The sequence below is a fragment of the Drosophila albomicans genome, unplaced genomic scaffold (genome assembly GCF_009650485.2).
Source record: "Drosophila albomicans strain 15112-1751.03 unplaced genomic scaffold, ASM965048v2 utg000374l_pilon, whole genome shotgun sequence".
NCBI classification, from domain to species: Eukaryota; Metazoa; Arthropoda; class Insecta; order Diptera; family Drosophilidae; genus Drosophila; species Drosophila albomicans.
In genome coordinates, this window is record NW_026263650.1 from 1 (window position 1) to 17,831 (window position 17,831).

General features: G+C 39.7%; 1 non-coding gene across 1 annotated transcript; it reads left to right on the top strand.

Annotated features, from left to right (window-relative positions):
• Positions 1 to 14,374: 14,374 nt before the first annotated feature.
• Positions 14,375 to 16,369, top strand: LOC117577107 (small subunit ribosomal RNA). The gene has a single exon (XR_004573021.1). It is a non-coding gene; the product is annotated as a small subunit ribosomal RNA (ribosomal RNA).
• The last annotated feature ends 1,462 nt before the right edge of the window (positions 16,370 to 17,831 follow it).

Here is a 17,831-nt window from a genome sequence, read left to right on the forward strand (position 1 = left end):
ATTGGAGAGAAGTCATGACACCAGAGGCCTTTCTCTGGCAATAACCGTCCGCCATAATGGGCACTTGCTTGAGGGGGATATGGTCACCTATTACGTCTTAGGGACCTAGCAATTGCATCAAGTGCCATGACTGTTTCTCCCGACGGAACGGAAATATCGTCCAAGGAAATGCAGAGTATTCCAGTGGTGTTAGCTTCGGATAATGACTTATTCTCTGTGCGGGCACTACACACTCTCCGAATGGCTCGTCGTTTTTTCCATGCCTCGAAGACGGTAAGAGCATCCCGACCAGAAGATTCCGTCCGATATCGGTGCTTCTGTCATAGTTAGACAATCATGCCATCTTGGCATCTCGATTGGCCTCATCAGTCGATTGGGATCCGCGTCCGGGGGGGTTTCTTCCACTGACGGTTGCGCCGATAAGCGACAAATTAGTTGACTTAATCCTGTAGGGACAACCATAAGACGTGCATGCGTCGTGTATATTCGCGACACTTGATGTCAGCAAGCGTTTGACACTGTTTCACGCAGCGGTATTGACACCTATCCGCGTATGGTGCAACCAAACGGGTTTTGTTGACATAGTCGTAGCTGTACTTTGGAGGTGGCACTAGTCTCAATGGTGAAAGGCTGGAGATCCAGGGAATTCGTCCCTGCTGAGAGGGTGTGAGCAGGGGTCCTTTGTCTCGCACTGACGTGTCAACTTGGTCATCGACGGTTGCTCAGGTCGTCTACCCGGACGAGATTGGTGGTCAGTGTCCGGAATGCCAACAAACGCTGCTAGCGTTCGCAGACGATCTGGGTGTTTGTTTGCCTTCTACCGAAGGGCCTTCAGGGCATTATTGGATACCACGGTCTCCTTTTTGGCGTCGTTGGGGCTGACGCTAAGCCTAATAAGTGATTTAACTGTTAGTGGTCAAGGGGCAACCGAAGCAGAAGTGTACTGTTGATCGAATCACGGGAGCTTCTTGTGTAGGTTCGCGCACAGTGTCCAAGCTTGAAGCGTCTCGGAGGAGTGGAGGTGTTCGGATTCCGTTCACTGCGCAGGACGGGAGGGCCCGCTACATGCCGCGTGAGGAATTGGTCCAGATTGGATATCATATCGCGGTCCCCTGAGCGCACAGGCATGAGTTAGATTCGCTCAGACTGTCCTCAGTTCACACGCTATATCACAAGCTAACGCCTTGGTAGTGTGGATAGGCGTTTTGAAGAAAAGTGAGAAGACTGGTAGCGGTTCGTGTAGGAACTGGTTAGATCTTCTATGGATGTGTAGTAGCATTCTCCATGCCCCCACACAAGTGGGTCTCCCGGTGTTCCCGTCAGTTCGAAGGACAGCTTCCAACTGCTGCGCATACAGAGGCTAACAGAACATAATGGCCTCCTCGAGCACTCCGTAGACGGCCAGTTTCGTTCCTTGTGCGGAATTCGGAGGGCCCGAGATAGGTGGCAAGGCCAATCGGAGACGCGGCCTGGTACACGCCTTTTGATGATTCGTATGGCGGATAGGTTTGCCACTCCTCTGTTGATGGTAGCGGTTCGTGAGAGGGCGTTATGCCTCGCCACACACGGTGGGTTGTCGCACCCACGCGTTTGTTAACTTGGAAAAGCTTTTTGAATGGCTAAACTGCCGGATAAATTGCCTATCCCACGCGGTCTCGTACCACAGGAAAGGCACGAAATTGGGAGGCAGTGTCGTGCCTAGGATGTGATGCTCCCGAATCACTAAACCACATTCTGCCAGGAGAGAGCGGAGTTAGTAGGGAGTGCTCGACGTGGAGTTGCGTATTATAACAACCGGTTTGCCGATAACCAAAATCGGAAGAGGTTTAGGTGGGCCTCGCTCACACACAGGAGGAAGTACCCGCCCCGAAAGCTGGTGCTTCAGTGTGGTACTGCGGGAGCAGTCTCTAAGGGGGCGCTGATCAACGCTTAAATTGTATCCTGTGCTCCGGGCACCAGTGTGATAGTCACTTGTGCCAGGTGACACGTAAAACACTGGTCTTATGTCCTATCTACTCAGTCTGGTTTTTCAAAAATGTTCGAGCTGAACGACGTGTTAGCGGGTGGCCGCATTTCGTAGTGTTTTTTGCGATAACAGTTATTATGTTATTCTTGTTAGCGGTAAACGTTTAGCGTGTGCGCCTTTGTGCTCCTCCTTCGCTGTGTGCGTGTGAGAGGTGGGAAATCGTCGCGCTTCGTTAGAGTTGTGCGTTGCGTGTGGCTATTTTAGCGCTATTAAGAGCTTAGTTTGCGAGTGACCTACTTTTCTGGTGAGGAAGTGGTATTTTTAAGGACTTGCAAAAAGTTTTAAGATGCCAAGCGTGGCAAGCCGGCCGTTGGTGCTGGGGGGGAGTGTGTGCGATCGACGACGACCTCCCTTCGGTGGGAAGGTTAAGCGCAAGGCGGGTTCCGGCGTCAGCAAGGAAGCTGAAGAAGGTCAGCTTCTTTAGCATTCTTTTGCTGATACTGGGTATGGTGCTGGTGTTGGGAGCCGCTAAGTGGTGGTGTCAGGCTGCTAACTAGGTGTGTTAGGCGTGGCTGAGGAGAATCTGGTTTCGCAATCGACCCGATGTCTGCATGGGAGTATGCTAGAGGAGGTTTGGGCGGCTGAAAAGGCAGGCAGAGGGTTGGTTGCTCCATTGACAAGTCCAGGGTTCAATGATGCGCAAGGGAAGCCCAGTAGAGAAAATAAGGCGATCAGTAAGGACGTGCTACGCTCGATTGTTGCTGATTTGTGGAATGCAAGGCAGAGGCGTTCTGGTTAGATGTAGCTTTGACTACCTAGCGGAAAGGAGACGCTGCTGTTTCGCTGATGGGCAAATGAGAGCGTCTCCGAGGACGGTTGGTATGTGAGGCAATGCGCTCATGCGAGTAGCGGTCCCCCTCAATGGCCTTTCGAGTGCTAGAGCCGGTTAGCGGGGGTGCTCCGCTGCGGTGCACCGGTTGCCCAAAGGCGGTTCAAGTCGGCAGCGCGTCTATACCCCGGAGACGCGAGACCTGTTAAGGCCAGTTGAGACATGGGTCCCTCGTGGTGCGCAAGACTGCGAAGACTCAAAGGAAGTGGTTTGATCAGGTGGTGAAGGAGGTAGGTCCAACCGCTGGGTGTCCGGGTGCACGAGTTCGTCCTCTTCGGGATGGTGGTGCGTTATTTCGCGACTCCATCCGTTGCAGAGCGGAGAGTGTCCGCAAGGAAACGGCGAAATTAAGAGGTGGGGCTGGAAGTGAGTGTGAATGTCAAATGGGGCCTAAAATTGTGGGTGACGGGGCGTTCACTCGAAGATTCTCTGAGAATTCATGAGTGATACTTTTCGAAAATGAACTCAAGTGAAGCATGTCTCTTGAGGCCTTCAAGAAGCGCGTCCGTATGGTGAGCAAGCATGGCCTGTGACGATGCGTGGGTCAGCATCGTCCATGTTGTGTTGGAAGGGCGATGGCATGGCCATGCAAACTCTCTCGATGTGGCCGGTGCCTAATATAAGTGGTTTTCTGTTTCCGCTTTTGAGGGAACTTTGACCCGGTTCTGAGCTGGCTTTCCGTTGCCTGGGCTTCGACGCCAAGGTAGCGGACTCAGGGCCAACGCACGATGTCTGCGGCGCTGCTTGGTCAGTGGGGCATCGGGTAGCTAAGTGTACCAATGCACTTAGTTTCGCCGGAAATTGTGCTTTTAAAGGGAGCCTTCGGAGCATCTTATGATGATCTCTTGGCTTGCCCGATATATAGTGCGACTTGTGTCGCGAGTGCCAACGCTGAACATAATATGGCTAGAAAGTCCTTCAGTTGACTGCCGCGGTCATATGCAGTTATGTGCGATGTGGGCGAAATGATGTGTGAGGAGGCAGTGTGTGGCCCTGCTGCAGGAGAGCCGTATGCAACCGATGGTTGCGTACGTGGCTTACCCGCGTACATGCCGCGTGTTCACTGACAGCAGGGCCAGGCTGCGGTGGTGGTGAATGATGTTGGTATTGAATGCACTCTGATGTGTTCTACGACTGGGGGGTGTGTGTGTGCCTTATGGCAATTTTGGCAGGGTGTTAGGTTGTGAGTGTGTATTGCGGCGTTCGGGGAACCCTCGAGCCGTATATAGCGTACATGGATGAGGTGCTACTACTGGCGAGTAGCGATCCGATCATCCTTGGTTATTGATGCGAATGCGTCGTCCCCGTGTTGGTTCAGTAAGATGCCCAGACACTCGTCTGGGTATCAGAACACACAGGCGGGTGAAACGCTAGCCGAGTGGGCCGTGTTCAGATGTTCGGTCGTTAATCAACCCAGCGTGTGGTATACCTTTGATGGTCCCGACGGGAAAATGACATTGACGTCACCCTTGTAAATGCAAGCAGCAATGCGTGTGTGTTCATTTTGAGTGGAGTGTTTTAGGTGGGTAGGTATAAGTGATCAAATCCAATTGAGATTGTGTTTGCATATACTCCCACAACGAATGAAAGTGTTGGGGGTAAATTCGTGGAGCACTTGTGGTGTGAATTGGCCCCAATATGGGCTGTTTATATGTGGAGGCGGCAACGCAGTTCCGCTTAGCCACTCTTCAGTGCAATGAGTGTTGACGAGCAGCGTCATGTGTGTGAATAGGTGGATGACGGTGTGTGATGATAGCATGCTTCGGAGACACCGGCAGGTGAATCTTAAGCGTGTTAAGTGGTGTGAGCGAGTGAAGTTGAGTGCTAAGCGTGGATACTTCGAACTCTGCGGAACACGTTTCCAGAAGAGCGAGAATATCCAATGCGATAGCGCTGCTCAGCTAAGGCGAGAGTATAGTAGGTGTATGAATGAGTACAAGGACAATCTTGTACGTGTGAAAGAAGGCGGAATGGCGTGATTTCTGTAGATCGGCATAAGCATGATCCCATGGGTCGTTTTTATCAAATAGCGAGAGGAATAGGCAGGGAGTAGTTTAGGCAAACTTACATGTCGGAGGCCTTCAGCTAACGGCATGGAAGGATTGTATGAATGCTTTGCTGAATGTGTTCTTCCCGCGAGAGGAGAGACAGTGAGGCTCCACTACATGGTGGAGCACCTGTTGAACCGCTTCCGAGAGCTGAATTGGGGGCGGCTTTTAAGAGGTTAAGTCGAGAAAGTCGCCCGGCATGGATGGTTTTCACTGGGGAAATGTCAAAATGTGTTTGGAATTCGATTCCAGAGTATATGTATGCATTGTATGAAGGTGTGTGATATGAGGGATAACCGTCCCAGTGAATGGAAATGTGCAAAGATGGTAGTGCTCTTTGAAGTCGCCCGATAAGATCAGGAGTAATCCTCGATCTTATGGGGGCATCAGTCTCCTTCCTGTGCTTGGAAAAGTGCTAGAAAGAGTCATGATAGAAAGCTGCTTTGAGTTAGTTGAAAGACCAGATGTCTGATAGACAATATGGCTTCACTTAGAGGTAGATGTACGGAGGACGTTGCATGGCATTATGTCGAAGGACTCGGTGGGGTCAGCAACTCCAGGGTACGTCCTTAGGCATTTTTGTAGATTTTTAGGGGTGCGTTGATCACCTTAGCTGGGCAAGTGTTGTAAGAAAATTGAGCGACTGTGGCTGCCGAGAGTGGCTCTATGGAGAGCTACTTCTGGCAGGCGTGCGACAGCAATTAGGAAAATGTGAGAGTGTCACTGTGGATGTGGGTTCGGTGTTGTCCGCAAGGATCCATCTGTGGTCCATTTTATATGAGACCTAATGATGGATTCCCTATTGGCGGCAAACTCGAATTGCGCTGCAAAGTGTTGTGCGTATGCGGATGATCTGCTCATTTTGATTGAGGGGCAATCGCGCTCGAGATTGAGGCCAGGTGCTAGGTGAGTGCTTGCGCATTGTTTGCGATTGGGGCCGACAGTGTCGGCGTCGGTTTGGAGCGGATAGACGGTGGCAATGTTTACTCAAGGGTAAATTGTCTGCCAGTCGGCCTCCAGTTGTCAGACTAAACGACGTTAGCTTAAAGTATGGACTGAGGTTCGATACCTTGGCATTACTTTCGGTGAGGGGATGTGCTTTAATGCCGCATCTCACGGTCTCAGGGCGCGGTTGTTTAGTGTGGTTGGACAGGTGCGTCGCATTTGCGGAGTGATTGGGGCCTCAGCAGACGAGCTGTGGCGTACCATATACAGCGGCCTATTGTTGCATGTGCAGCATATGGGTCGTCTGTGGTATGAGGCAGCAAAGACTTGTGGGCAGAAAGAAAGTGCTGGCTTGCCAGCGTGTGATTCTTTTAGGTTGTCTGCCTGTGTGCCGCACTGTTTTTACGGAAGCTTTGCAGGTATTGCTTGGTGCAGCCCCTCTTGACTTGGAAGTCAGGCGTAGAGCCTTGATGTTCAAGATTAAGAGGCGGCTGCCATTGCTGCGCGGATGAGTGTTATTTGATAGGGACGTAAATAGCTTAGCAGTGGATAGCTGTAAGAAGTTATTGAAAGAGTGTGTTCTGTCTGACTGCAGGTCAGATGGGATGCAAGTGTGAATGCCGCGGGTGACTCGCGAATTTTATTCGTGATGTCAAATTCACTGCAGACCGTCCACTTCAGATTTAATCTGAGTCTCGGATTCTTGTTGACTGGCCATGTTCTCTCAATGCATTCTTGCATCCGAGAAGCCTGTGCGATAGTCCGGAATGCCGCTGCGGTTTGGGCAGCGGAGACTGCCATGGCATGTGTTGTGTGAATGCCCACTGTATAGCGATATACGTGTGATGGATGAGCTAGGGATTAGGCAGACTGGTGGTGGGTTTGACGTAAGTCAATCACTCTCACTAGTACTTGTGTAGGTAATTTGCAATGAGTTTGCCCGCATTGTATTTGCGAGACGGCGGATGAGCGTTCCTGGAGGCAGGAATGAATGATGTGTGAATAATGTATGCATGAGAGGGGAATGGGAATGCTAGGTAGGCAGGCGTGAATCGGATGTATGAATGTGGCACGGTTGCAATGAATCGGAGCGTATGTTGTGTTGGTATGTTTATGTTTCACCTGGGCCACCAACCCCGTAACTGTTTGGAGTAAAATTCGGTAGTACCTTTTGTGGTACGAAAACCTGACCGGAGGTTTTTCTCGGTACCACGGGAACCAGGTGCCGCGGACATATGTCCGGTCCTGGTATTTGGTTGCGGCCTTTCGGGAGTATTCGTGGTGGCTGTGGTTTTACCATCAAATGCGGATAGAGTGGAGTGCTCGACGTGGAGATTGCGTAATACAACCGGTTGCCGTGATACCATAGATCGGAGAGGTTTTAGATGGGCCTCGCTCCTCACACAGGAGGTTGAGCAACCCAAACAGTTGGCTCTTCAATGTGTACCCGTGAATTGCTCCATGGGGCGCTGATTCGACGCTTAAATTGAATTGTCTGCTCTGCGCACCGTGAGATAGAGCCAACATGGCAGGTGCTCACGTTAATCTACCAAATTCCATGTCCCTATCTACTATCTAGCGAAACCACAGCAAGGGAACGGCTTGGAATAATTAGCGGGGAAAGAAGACCCTTTGAGCTTGACTCTAATCTGGCAGTGTAAGGAGACATAAGAGGTGTAGAATAAGTGGGAGATATTAAATTTCGGTTTAGTATCGACAATGAAATACCACTACTCTTATTGTTTCCTTACTTACTTGATTAAATGGAACGTGTATCATTTCCTAGCCATTATACGGATATATTTATTATATCTTATGGTATTGGGTTTTGATGCAAGCTTCTTGATCAAAGTATCACGAGTTTGTTATATAATCGCAAACAAATTCATTAATGAGAGAGTGCATTTATGTGTTCTTAAATTAAAAATTTGGTATAACTCCAATTACTCAGGTATGATCCAATTCAAGGACATTGCCAGGTAGGGAGTTTGACTGGGGCGGTACATCTCTCAAATAATAACGGAGGTGTCCAAGGCCAGCTCAGTGCGGACAGAAACCACACATAGAGCAAAAAGGGCAAATGCTGACTTGATCTCGGTGTTCAGTACACACAGGGACAGCAAAAGCTCGGCCCTATCGATCCTTTTTGGTTTAAAGAGTTTTTAACAAGAGGTGTCAGAAAAGTTACCATAGGGATAACTGGCTTGTGGCGGCCAAGCGTTCATAGCGACGTCGCTTTTTTGATCCTTCGATGTCGGCTCTTCCTATCATTGTGAAGCAAAATTCACCAAGCGTTGGATTGTTCACCCATGCAAGGAACGTGAGCTGGGTTTAGACCGTCGTGAGACAGGTTAGTTTTACCCTACTAATGACAAACGTTGTTGCGACAGCATTCCTGCGTAGTACGAGAGGAACCGCAGGTACGGACCAATGGCACAATACTTGTTCGAGCGAACAGTGGTATGACGCTACGTCGTTGGATTATGCCTGAACGCCTCTAAGGTCGTATCCGTGCTGGACTGCAATGATAAATAAGGGGCAATTTGCATTGTATGGCTTCTAAACCATTAAAAGTTTATTATTCATTTAATAGACGACGATGGATGTGATGCCAATGTTACATATAACATAGTAAATTGGGAGGATCTTCGATCACCTGGTGCCGCGCTAGTTATATATTAAAACATTATTTAATACAATGACAAAGCCTTGAATCAATTGTAAACGACTTTTATAACAGGCAAGGTGTTGTAAGTGGTTGAGCAGCTGCCATACTGCGATCCACTGAAGCTTATCCTTTGCTTGACGATTCGATAAAAATATATATGTTTTTAGGCATATATAAAAAATATTATATATATATTTATATATATAAATATGCAAAATTGTATGCATAATTATTAATTATGTGTTATACAATTACGCATATAAGAAGAAAATTTATATAATATATAAATATATATATATATATATAAATAAATAATATATCTATGTGTACAAAATATACTTGTGTATTTTAAATATGCATTTATTTAGTATGCGTTAGTTATATATATTTATTTGGTAGCAAAAGGAACGCCATTATATTAGTGGCGAAAATTAATAATATGCATAGTAAGTATATCTATGTATACAAAATACTTGCATATTTTATATATGCATTTATTTATTATGCGTTGGTTATATATATTTATTTGGTAGCAAAAGGAACGCCATTATATTAGTGGCGAAAATTAAGAATATGCATAGTATATCTATGTGTACAAAATACTTGCGTATTTTATATATGCATTTATTTTATAATGCGTTGGTTATATATATTTTATTTGGTAGCAAAAGAACGTCATCATATTAGTGGCGAAAATTAAGAATATGCAAAGTATATCTATGTGTACAAAATACTTGCGTATTTTAAATATGCATTTATTTAGTATGCGTTAGTTATATATATTTATTTGGTAGCAAAAGGAACGCCATTATATTAGTGGCGAAAATTAAGAATATGCATAGTATATCTATGTATACAAAATACTTGCATATTTTATATATGCATTTATTTATTATGCGTTGGTTATATATATTTATTTGGTAGCCAAAGGAACGCCATTATATTAGTGGCGAAAATCAAGAATATGCATAGTATATCTATGTGTACAAAATACTTGCGTATTTTATATATGCATTTATTTATTATGCGTTGGTTATATATATTTATTTGGTAGCAAAGGAACGCCATTATATTAGTGGCGAAAATTAAGAATATGCATAGTATATCTATGTGTACAAAATACTTGTATATTTTAAATATGCATTGCGTATTATTAGTAAGCGTTAGTTTATATATATATTTATTTGGTAGCCAGAAGGACGCCATCATATTAGTGGCGAAAATTAAAATATGCATGGTATATCTATGTGTACAAAATACTTGTGTATTTTAAATATACATTTATTTGGTACGCAATTACATGATATTTGGTAGCCAGAAGACGCCATCATATTAGTGGCGAAAATTAAAAAATATGCATATATATATTTTACAATTATATGCATTTATGTATTTGGTATGAGGTGGCACATATTAGACATGAGATGAGTTCAACAACATATGAAAATTGAAGAAAATTTTTATACATTTATGCATGTTATATTAATATAATACACAATTTATGTTTGGTAAAAAAAGAACGCCATCTATTAGTGACATAATTAAGACATGAGATATGAGTTCAACTTGACAAAAAATTTCAACATATGAAAATTGAAGAAAAACTTTTTAAATAGCATTTTATACTGTTTATTAATATAATGAGATAAGATTTTGAATTTTAACTTGAGAAAAAGATTTTTTGGACTTGGTGAATTTTTTTATTGAAACTGCAGCCATATGATATGAGGTTCTACGAGAGATGAGTTCAACTTTGACAAAAAAATTTCAACATATGAAAATTGAAGAAAAAACTTTTTAAAATATCATTTTATACAGTTTATTAATATAATGAGATACAATTTTTGAATTTAACTTGAGAAAAAATTTTTTGGACTTGGTGAATTTTTTATTGAAATTGCAGCCATATGATATGAGGTTCTACGAGAGATGAGTTCAACTATGACAAAAAATTTCAACATATGAAATTGAAGAAAAAACTTTTTTAATATCATTTTATACAGTTTATTAATATAATGAGATAAGATTTTGAATTTAACTTGAGAAAAAAGATTTTTTGACTTGGTATTTTTTATTGAACTGCAGCCATATGATATGAGGTTCTACCGAGAGATGAGTTCAACTTTGACAAAAAATTTCAACATATGAAAATTGAAGAAAAAACCTTTTTAATTATCATTTTAACAGTTTATTAATATAATGAGATAAGATTTTGAATTTAACTTGAGAAAAAAGATTGTTTTGGACTTGGTGAATTTTTTATTGAACTTCAGCCATATGATATGAGGTTCTACCGAGATATGAGTTCAACATTGACAAAAAATTTCAACATATGAAAATTGAAGAAAAAACTTTTTTAATATCATTTTATATACAGTTTTATTAATATAATGAGATACGATTTTGAATTTAACTTGAGAAAAAAATTTTTTGGACTTGGTGAATTTTTTATTGAACTTCAGCCATATGATATGAGGTTCTACCGAGATATGAGTTCACTTTTGACAAAAAATTTCAACATATGAATTGAAGAAAAAACTTTTTTATATATCATTTTATACAGTTTTATTAATATAATGAGATAAGATTTTGAATTTAACTTGAGAAAAAAATTTTTTGGACTTGGTAAATTTTTTGGACTTGAAATTTTTTATGAACTGCAGCCATATGATATGAGGTTCTACCGAAATATGAGTTCAACTTTGACAAAAATTTCAACATATGAAAATGAAAGAAAAAACTTTTTATATAGCATTTTATACTGTTAATTTAATAAATGAGATAAGATTTTTGAATTTAACTTGAGAAAAAAATTTTTTTGGACTTGGTGGTGAATTTTTTATTGAACTGCAGCCATATGATATGAGGTTCTACGACAGATATGAGTTCAACTTTGACAAAATTTTCAACATTGCAAAATTGTAGAAAATTGTAACTTATTTAATGAGAAATATCATCATTTATTACAGTTTTTTAATAAAATGAGATATGAGATTTTGCGAATTTAACTTTGACAAAAAATTTTTTGGACTTGGTAGAATTTTATTATTGAACTGCAGCCATATGATATAAGGATACCGGAGATATGAGTTTCAACTTTGAAAAAATTTATGAACATGTATAAACAGTTTACGATTGTTACTAGTATTTAAAATACAATTATTGATAATAAAATAATGAAGTTTTGCTGTTGTATTATTAAAATAGTGCCACAATAAAGATACATTAGGTGGTAGACTTAGTAAAATGAGCGGGTTGTAGAAAACGTGTCACAAAACCTATATAGGGGTGGTGAGGTCGGGCAGGCATGTCATATGAGAAAAATTTCACAAGTGAAATATATATGACTATGTATATGGAGTGTTCATGCCGGCATAAGTCATATATAAATAATATATGAAAATAATCATATAGAAGGCAATATGATTAAAAAAGTTAAAATAATGAAGTTTTACTGTTGCATTATTAATTAGTGGCAACATAAAGATACATTAGGTGGTATATACTTAATAAAATGAGCTGGTTGTAGAAAACGTGTCACAAACCTATATAGGGGTGGTGATGTCGAGCAGGCATGTCATATGAGAAAAAATTCACAAAGTGAAATATATATGAGACTATGTATTGGAGTGAGTCTTGGCCGCATAAGTCATATATAAATAATATATGAAAAATATCATATAAGAAGGCAATATGATTAAAAAAGTTAAAAATAATGAAGTTTTACTGTTGTATTATTAAATTAGTTGCAACAAAAAGATCGTTAGATGGTAATACTAATAAATAAGAGCATTGTAGAAACGTTGTCCAAAACCTATATAGGGGTGGTGAGGTCGGGCAGGCATGTCATATGAGAAAAATTTCACAAAGTGAAATATATATGACTATTTATATGGAGTGTCATGCCGGCAATAAGTCATATATAAATAATATATGAAAATAATCATATAGAAGGCATATGATGTAAAAAGTTTTAAAAAAAGAAGTTTTACTGGTTGGCATTATTAAATTAGTGCAACATAAAAGATACATATAGGTGGTATACAATAGTAAATGAGCTGGTTGTACAGAAAAACGTGTCAAAACCTATATAGGGGTGGTCGATGTCGAGCAGGCATGTATATGAGAAAAATTTCGCAGTGAAATATATATGACTATGTATATGGAGTGAGTCTTGCCGGCATAAGTCATATATAATAATATATGAACAATAATTCATATAGAAGGCAATATGATTAAAAAGTAACAAATAATGAAGTTTACTGTTGTATTATTAAATTAGTGCAACAACAAGATACGTTAGATGGTAAACTAAATAAAATAGAGCATTGTAAGAAAAGTGTCACAAACCTATATAGGGGTGGTGTAGGTCGGGCAGGCATGTCATATGAGAAAATTTCATCAAGTGAAAATACTATGACTATTTATATGGAGTGTCATGCCGGCATAAGTCATATATAAATAATATATGAAAATAATCATATAGAAGGCAATATGATTAAAAAAAGTTATTAAAATATGAAGTTTTACTGTTGCATTATTAATATTAGTGCAACATAAAGATACATTAGGTGGTATACCTAGTAAAATGAGCTGGTGGTCAGAAAACGTGTCACAAACCTAGTATAGGGGGTGGTGATGTCGAGGGCAGGCATGTCATATGAGAAAAATTTCACAAGTGAAATATATATGGACTTGTATATGGGTGAGTCTGCGCATACGTCATATATAAATAATATATAAAATATCATATAGAAGGCAATATGATTAAAAAGTTAAAATAATGAAGTTTTTACTGTTGCATTATTAATATTAGTGCATACATAAAGATACATTAGGTGGTATAGAACTTAGTAAAATGAGCTGGTTGTAGAAAACGTGTCATACAAAACTATATAGGTGTGGTGATGTCGAGCAGGCATGTCATATGATTGACAATTTCAAAGTGAAATATATATGACTATGTATATGGAGTGGTCTTGCGGCATAAGTCCATATATTAATAATATATTTGAAAATAATCATAAGAAGGCATATGATAAAAAAGTTAAAAGTAATGAGTTTTACTGTGTATATTAATTAGTGCAATAACAAAAAGATACGTTAGAGTTGGTAATACTAGATAAAATAGACATTGTAGAAAACGTGTCCAAAAACCTTTACATGGTGGCAGTGTGTGCTCATCACGGTATATATGTATTGGATGCATATATTGCAGTTTGCATATTAAGTAATAATTATGTATTATTATTAAATTATTAGTCCTCATCCGATATAAAAATTGATACTAATTATATGGTTATATAAAATTACTATTTATTAAGCATATAATGTATTAAAATGTCTTTTACAAAAGGAAGACGGTGTTCGTAGCTAAGGAATTAATATTTTGTGAATAATTGAAAAACCCTCTAGGACACTATTGTGGACGGAGGTTTTTACTATATAATATTGTCTACACGTAAATGCAGAATTAGATAAAATTATCAATTTGTCATCAAAATAAAATAATTTTTTATTCAATTAATTGAATTTAAATTATAAATATGCATGTGTGATATAATATATTTAGTAAGTTGAAATAAAATGATATTTTTTGAACGATTATATGCATATATATTTTATATATAAGTATATATATTTATATAAACAATTGTGAATTATAACTAGCGAACGTGAATGCCATCTAATTATGGCCACATTCGTATAGTACATGTCAAGTATAACATATATATATATACAATTATTGAATATTATCGTTTGTTATTCAAAAATATTTGTGAGTTGTCATGTATTTTACATATTTGAAGATTTATGTAATTATATTTTAAATATATTTACATAATGAAATGAACATTATTCTGGTTGATCCTGCCAGTAGTTATATGCTTGTCTCAAAGATTAAGCCATGCATGTCTAAGTACACACGAATTAATAGTGAAACCGCAAAAGGCTCATTATATCAGTTATGGTTCCTTAGATCGTTAACAGTTACTTGGATAACTGTGGTAATTCTAGAGCTAATACATGCAATTAAAACACGGACCTTCTGGAACGTGTGCTTTTATTAGGCTAAAACCAAGCGATCGCAAGATCGTTACACTGGTTGAACTCTAGATAACATGCAGATCGTATGGTCTCGTACCGACGACAGATCTTTCAAATGTCTGCCCTATCAACTTTTGATGGTAGTATCTAGGACTACCATGGTTGCAACGGGTAACGGGGAATCAGGGTTCGATTCCGGAGAGGGAGCCTGAGAAACGGCTACCACATCTAAGGAAGGCAGCAGGCGCGTAAATTACCCACTCCCAGCTCGGGGAGGTAGTGACGAAAAATAACAATACAGGACTCATATCCGAGGCCCTGTAATTGGAATGAGTACACTTTAAATCCTTTAACAAGGACCTATTGGAGGGCAAGTCTGGTGCCAGCAGCCGCGGTAATTCCAGCTCCAATAGCGTATATTAAAGTTGTTGCGGTTAAAACGTTCGTAGTTGAACTTGTGCTTCATACGGGTAGTGCAACTTACAATTGTAGTTAGTACTATACCTTTATGTATGTAAGCGTATTACCGGTGGAGTTCTTATATATAATTAGGTACTTGTACTTTTTTATATGTTCCTCCTATTTAAAAACCTGCATTAGTGCTCTTCATCGAGTGTTATTTGTGGGCCGGTACAATTACTTTGAACAAATTAGAGTGCTTAAAGCAGGCTTCAAATGCCTGAATATTCTGTGCATGGGATAATGAAATAAGACCTCTGTTCTGCTTTCATTGGTTTTCAGATCAAGAGGTAATGATTAATAGAAGCAGTTTGGGGGCATTAGTATTACGACGCGAGAGGTGAAATTCTTGGACCGTCGTAAGACTAACTTAAGCGAAAGCATTTGCCAAAGATGTTTTCATTAATCAAGAACGAAAGTTAGAGGTTCGAAGGCGATCAGATACCGCCCTAGTTCTAACCATAAACGATGCCAGCTAGCAATTGGGTGTAGCTACTTTTATGGCTCTCTCAGTCGCTTCCCGGGAAACCAAAGCTTTTGGGCTCCGGGGGAAGTATGGTTGCAAAGCTGAAACTTAAAGGAATTGACGGAAGGGCACCACCAGGAGTGGAGCCTGCGGCTTAATTTGACTCAACACGGGAAAACTTACCAGGTCCGAACATAAGTGTGTAAGACAGATTGATAGCTCTTTCTCGAATCTATGGGTGGTGGTGCATGGCCGTTCTTAGTTCGTGGAGTGATTTGTCTGGTTAATTCCGATAACGAACGAGACTCAAATATATTAAATAGATATCTTCAGGATTATGGTGTTGAAGCTTATATAGCCTTCATTCATGGTGGCAGTAAAATGTTTATTGTGTTTGAATGTGTTTATATAAGTGGAGCCGTACCTGTTGGTTTGTCCCATTATAAGGACACTAGCTTCTTAAATGGACAAATTGCGTCTAGCAATAATGAGATTGAGCAATAACAGGTCTGTGATGCCCTTAGATGTCCTGGGCTGCACGCGCGCTACAATGAAAGTATCAACGTGTATTTCCTAGACCGAGAGGTCCGGGTAAACCGCTGAACACTTTCATGCTTGGGATTGTGAACTGAAACTGTTCACATGAACTTGGAATTCCCAGTAAGTGTGAGTCATTAACTCGCATTGATTACGTCCCTGCCCTTTGTGCACACCGCCCGTCGCTACTACCGATTGAATTATTTAGTGAGGTCTCCGGACGTGATCACTGTGACGCCTTGTGTGTTGCGGTTGTTTCGCAAAAGTTGACCGAACTTGATTATTTAGAGGAAGTAAAAGTCGTAACAAGGTTTCCGTAGGTGAACCTGCGGAAGGATCATTATTGTTTTAATGCATCTAACCGTTAATAAATTAAATTTGTTTTTCTCTTTTAGGGAATTGCAATATTTAATAAATTATGTAACTAATAAATATAAATATTTTATTCAATCATATGAGATACAATTATGCAACATATAATAATTTAAATTAGCTAAAAACCGTTTGTCATGTATTATTATTATTATATACTGTATTAAGAGTGTTTTATGTGTTTTGGATAAAATAAAAAACTGCGTGTATATGTACCATAATATACATGCGTTGCAAAATGTATTGTGCATATTCCAGTGCGCATACATTGGTTCGCAACACCTAAAGAAAAACAATGTTGTACCTGTTTGCAGGTTAACGCTTTACATATGTTGATCATAATAAATAAATTTAGCTAAAATATACTTGTCATATATCTTATTATTATCGATTATGTAAAACTAAGACATTTCGCAACATTTATTTAGGTATAAAAAAAAAATTTTTATTGAAGGAATTGATATATGCCAGTAAAATGGTGTATTTTAATTTCTTTCAATAAAAATATTCTTGACGTAATGAAATAAAAAAAAAAATTGTATACTCTAAGCGGTGGATCACTCGGCTCATGGTCGATGAAGAACGCAAGCAAACTGTGCGTCATCGTGTGAACTGCAGGAACATGAACATGACATTTGGAACGCATATCGCAGTCCATGCTGTTATGTACTTTAATTAATTTTTTAGTGCTGCTTGGACTACATATGGTTGAGGGTTTGTAAGACTATGCTAAATAAAGTTGTTTAGAAATTTTTCGGATTTTAAGCACATTGTATATTATTGGATAATATAAGTGTGAATCTAAAAAGTTTTCTCGCTAAGAAATTCATAATATGAATAATAATGAAATACTAAAACTTCTGTTGCTGGAGAAATTTGAAGATTTTATGTTCTTTATGCATTTTTCATATATTGAGGATGATTAGCATAAATTATTATTTTGATAAACTAGAATTGCCTCTTATTAACGAATATGGTATAAAGAATAATTTTGTGAATATTATGGATTCAGAGAAAAAATAGTATATTTCAAAAATAGGCAGGATTGTCTATAAGTGTATTACACTCAACTCATATGGGACTACCCTGTTTAAGCATTTAATTAGGAGAAAAGAAACTAACAAGGATTTTCTTAGTAGCGGCGAGCGGATAGAAATCAGTTCGGACTAGTCACTTTGTCTATATGGCAAATGTGAGATGCAGTGTATGGAACTGTCAATATTCTGTATGAAACAAATTAACGATTTAAGTCCTTCTAAATGAGGCATTTACCCATAGGGGTGCCAGGGCGTATAACGTTAATGGTTATTTAGATGATGTTTCCAAGAGTCGTGTTGCTTATGTTTTGCAGCACTAAGTGGGTTGGTAAACTCCATCTAAAACTAAATTAACATGAGACCGATAGTAAACAAGTAACCTGTGAGGGAAAGTTG